Source organism: Engraulis encrasicolus, chromosome 5, assembly GCF_034702125.1.
Source record: "Engraulis encrasicolus isolate BLACKSEA-1 chromosome 5, IST_EnEncr_1.0, whole genome shotgun sequence".
NCBI classification, from domain to species: domain Eukaryota; kingdom Metazoa; phylum Chordata; class Actinopteri; order Clupeiformes; family Engraulidae; genus Engraulis; species Engraulis encrasicolus.
In genome coordinates, this window is record NC_085861.1 from 13337827 (window position 1) to 13342826 (window position 5000).

Below are 5000 nucleotides of genomic sequence, written 5' to 3' on the forward strand. Positions count from 1 at the left end.
AAACTCAACACAACAAATTCGTCTTGAATCACACGCATGCACACGCACACACACTCACACACACACACACAAACTGTTGAGGGAGAGAAAAACACACTTTGGCGCTAAATTAGGTTTATCCGCTGTAATTTACTGAGAGCCCGAAATTCCTCTCGACCAGTGTGCTTTGATCGCTTCCTCTCTAGTGTGACTTCAAATCATGGCCAAGGATGCTGTTTACATATTAGAGCTGCGTGGTGTTTCGCAGTTGCTCTCGGGATGTATTGGGTGCCATGCAGGCAAAGGGGTATGTTGTCCCAGGCCCAGAGAGATAGAGGGCCCAGAATTGGGTCCCCATTACATTGTATGTATTGGGTAGGGGGCCCTTTCAGATGACTTTGTCCCGGGCCCAGCAAAGGCTGTCAGCGGCCCTGGCCATGCACACCACCAGACACACCAAACCAAGCAGACGCTTCTAGTTAGATGTCTCAATGGGATGTGATGGGTAAGCCCTTCCAGCGACAGACTTTTGTCTGTGGCATAGGCGTGTCCTCCTCCAGTATCGACTCTGTTTTTTTGTAATATATATTTTTAGGGCTTTGTTGCCTTTATTTATAAGAGGACAGTGCAGGAGAGACAGGACATGAGTGGGCAGAGAGAGAGAGATGGGGAAGGATCGGCAAATGACCCAGACCGGAATCGAACCCGGGTCGCCAGCATAGTAACCCAGTGCCCTACCACGGCAGGGCCCAGTATCAACTCTTCAGTGTGTACTGCAGAGTTAAGGCGGCCACGCCACACCACGGACCGTATCGAAGTTTATTTATGGCACCGTAAAGCAAACACCCAGCATACTGTCACGCTCTTCATTGTGACCCCAAAAGGTCAACGTATTGCCTGAAACACAGACGAGGAGTCCCTCTAGACAAGGGGGTTTGGACAGGACTCTGGGGCTCTCTGCTTTTCAGCTTAAAATCCGATCCATCTGATGAATTGACGCAAATACGGCTTGAAAATAAAATAAGCGCCCCAGGTATAAATCAGCTGGCGGTGGGAAAGGTTTCCGTAAAACGTGGAAGCCCACGCTCCTCCTGGACCCGAGTTGGAACCTTCTCGCCCTAGACAAGGAGAATCACAACCTCCTATTTGACATACCTGTGGTTTGCGCTGGGAAAGCCGTAGTCAGACATCTCCCATCTCCCCGTCCCCCATCCCCCCCATCCAAAATCTCATAATAGAGGAGCGAAAAATGTTTTAGCCATCAGCTGAGGTTTGTGCACTTCCTTTTTCCATTCATGGCTCTTGGATGTGATGCAGCGGCCACCGGCGGGGTGGATGAAAACGCGCTGCCTGCCTGCGCTCGCTCTTAATTCAAGTTCATACGGTGCGGTGCAGAGGTGTTGCTTGATTAGCGACAAGCTAAACACGGTGGCTGAGCCTGGCCAGCCCAGGAGGCCCATGCAGCCCGAGGCCAGAAGGAGGCCGGCTGCCAGGGCCTGTGATGAGGCAACCGCTCCCCTGCGCTGGGGCCTGGTGATCGGATCGCTGGGGCCTGGTGCTAATTGATTGATCAGTGGCCTGGAGCAATCAGACACGGAGGAAGTGTAATTCAAGCCTCCGCTGACAGTTATAGTTAAATGAATCATTTTGTCCGCATTTTGGCGAGCGTCTTGGTAGAAATGAGGAAAAAGGAGGAGGCACTTGCGGTTTCTGCAATTTTTTTGCGTGAAACCCACCCAAAAACTTGACTGAGGAAGTGGAAAGCAAGGCAGCGAATGTGCAATGTCTCTCCTTCTCTCTCTCTCTCTCTCCCTTCCTACCATCCCTCGCTCCCTTCGTCGGATCAGCCTCTGTTTTTTGGGGTCTTTACGTGCCGGCCTATAAGTCCCTGCCAATCCTACTTTCCCCCTCTCTCAGCATGACGATAACAATCAAGTTTGAAGGGTGTAGGCCTGCAAGGGAAATTTCTGCCAATTTACTGTGAATGTCAGGTTACTGTAAACACGTCCGGAGCGTATACAGAGCCTTCTGCATGTGCATGTATGTATATGTGGTGTGGGGAGGCCCCGAAAGCTGCCCACTTCATATCCGCCTCACAAATCGCCCGACAGCACGGAACACTAAACATGTTTGTCAAGAGCAATCCCTGCCTGTTTTGTTATCGTTTGCAAAAAATATTTGAAAGAAGAATAAAAAAACGAAATTGGTGTGTGTTGGCAACCACTGGCAGTACATATATCCCCTCTATGTCAGTATCTATATGCCTGACTGTGTTGATATAAATGTGTTGCTCCATGTTTATAGAAGCTGAAATGTCCTGGAAACCAAAACCTGGAAGCTGCTCGCTGGCTGATTTCTCCTAAATATGTAACTCTGGGGAGGAAGCACGCTATTTTCACGTGAAATGTTGCATGGCATGAATCTAAAAGCACTTGCGTCCTGATGATAGTTTGATACGGGGGGGAGATGCGTGATAGATGGCCTCTGGGGGCTTTTGTGTGGAGATTTTAAGTCGGGTGTTGCGCGAGGGATGGCATGATGCGTTCAGCATGTGTGTGGAATGCTCTGCCTCCCCGCAGCACAGAACACATGGATACAAAGTGAGTGCAGCGCTCACTACCTAATCTGTCAGGATAAATGACCATAACAACATCCCCCATTGACTGGCTGGTCAATGTTTGTTTGCCTTGCTCATGAAAAGCTACAGTAGCTAGCAGACTGCGTTCATTGTTTTGCTATGGAAAAGAAGGCAAGCCAATGACATGATACTACGGTAGCTTCTTATCTAAAATAACAAAAACTGTTCAGATGTATAGGAAGTGTTGGTAGAAAAATATCTCACTGTTACAGTATGTAAATCTCACTGTTACAGAAAATAACAAGTGGCAGTACCAAAAAAAGTATTTTGCAGCGTAGTCCATCTATTCCTGTAGTAGTAACTGTGAGTCCTCAACTCATTATGCAGACTATTCCTAAGATCATGATCATTTCATTTTTTTTTGATAAAGAATACCTAATTGTGTCCACTTTTCCAGAAGCTTGTTCATCTGTCATGTGGAGTTTTTAAGCTTGTGACATGTGAGGTGGCCATGAGGAAGAGAGAGATGAGGAGGAGGAGGAGGAGGAGGCGGTAAAGATGGATGGCTCCCCGGTAACATCCTGGCAGCCCAAGGCGGGGATGACCGATTAGGTGTTGGCGTGGAGACAGTCCGTGATGAACCCTGCTATCACTTCATCTTCTCTTCCTCTTCTCTTCCTCTTCGCTTCGCCCCTACTCCTCTGCTTCCCTATCTCCTCTCCACTCCAGTGCTCTCTCTCTCGCTCGGCAGCAAAACACTTATGTTGTCCCCAGCAAATTGAAATCAGTCCAGAGGTAACACGGTAGCTCTGGGAAATAATAAAATAATAAAAACAAACAATCCTCTTAGATCAGACTTGTTGTACTTATGGCCCTCAATTTCATTTTCACTGATGTGTGAGAATTGCTGCTGCAATATTGTTTCTCTGCTCCGGTGTCTGTGAGCTTGTGTTGATCGGACATCGTTCCACACGAACAGGTTAAAATGAAATATTACTTTGGTTTAGTATCACTGGGGGACACACAGCAACAGGATCGATTTATAAACGTCCAGAGACAGAATTTTCTTTTTTGGTCACTGTCCTCACAGAGGTTAAAGAAATCCAATACCCTGGGCCTGGCAGACATGCTCAGCACAAGAGCAGGAGAACATGTTCTTCTCCTCTCCCCTGCTGCCCACATCTCCTTGCATGATGTTTTTTATTCAGCCGCCGTTGTGGTAGGTCACAGAGTCAGGGCCTGTTACTCTATATCTGCTCGCGATACCTAAAACTTGAACTCTGATCAATAGCAGCCTCTCGCATTTGCAGCTATTGTGCACACCCAAGGACGTTTTCCTGTAAACAGGACACTATGGAATATAAATTAAAGGTGCAGTGTGCGATTTTGAACCCATATGTGCCCTTTAGGTGTGCCTCACAGGCCTCGCATGTTCGGACGCTGATTGTTTTGCAGTATACGATTTTAAACTCCTATGCGATCTTTATGCCTTGCCTGTATGTTCGGACGCTGATTGTTTTGCAGTATACGATTTTAAACTCCTATGCGATCTTTAGGCCTTGCCTGTATGTTCGAATGCTGAGTGTTTGCAGTATATGATTTTAAACTCCTATGCGATCTTTAGGCCTCGCCTGTATGTTTGCACGCTGAGTGTTTTTTTTTATACGATTTTAAACTCCTATGCGATCTTTAGGCCTCGCCTGTACAGTATATTCGGACGCTGAGTGTTACTTTGCACTCAAGGAACTTGTGATGTTCTGTAGGCCCAGACTCAGACCTGGCTCTGTAAGTGAGGAAATGAAACATAACAACTTCTGGTGGTCAAAACCATTAACATTCCCGACCAATCACCATGACACTCCAGAAGCAGGGATAGGAAGGGCTTACATCTGATTGGCCGACCTCTGAGGTTCCTACGTCAACAACCTCTCGCAAAGCAGGGGAAACTCAATCAGGAAGAACTGCAACTTTAAGGGCAGAAAAGAGACATAGTAGAGAATGGTTAGTTGTTACTGGCTCTTTTGTCTCCTACGGCAACCCGATCTGTCCCAAAGTCACTGTGGTTTTGGCCCTTTCATCAGCTGTCTCAATACAACATTCAGGAGTTAAGCTCTGAATCACATCAGTACACTGCTTGCAGTTTTTTTTTTTTAATGGATGTGTGTGTGTGTGTGTGTGTGTGTGTGTGTGTGTGTGTGTGTGTGTGTGTGTGTGTGTGTGTGTGTGTGTGTGTGTGTGTGTGTGTGTGTGTGTGTGTGTGTGTCAGTGTGTGTGCGTGTGCGTGTGTGTGTGTGCATGGGTGTGTGTGTGTGTGTATGAGAGAGAGAGAGAGAGAGAGAGAGAGAGAGAGAGAGAGAGAGAGAGAGAGAGAGAGAAAGAGAGAGAATAGAAGGCTAGCCAGAGTTTACATAAATGTCAATTTGCAGAATCTGTGAAAAATTCC

The 5000-nt window shown here is 47.2% G+C and overlaps 1 protein-coding gene across 2 annotated transcripts in view; it reads left to right on the forward strand.

Moving 5' to 3' along the window:
- The window catches only part of rspo2 (R-spondin 2), a 114118-nt gene that overhangs the window by 36338 nt on the left and 72780 nt on the right, over positions 1-5000 (forward strand). The gene's annotated exons all lie outside the window — the stretch shown is intronic.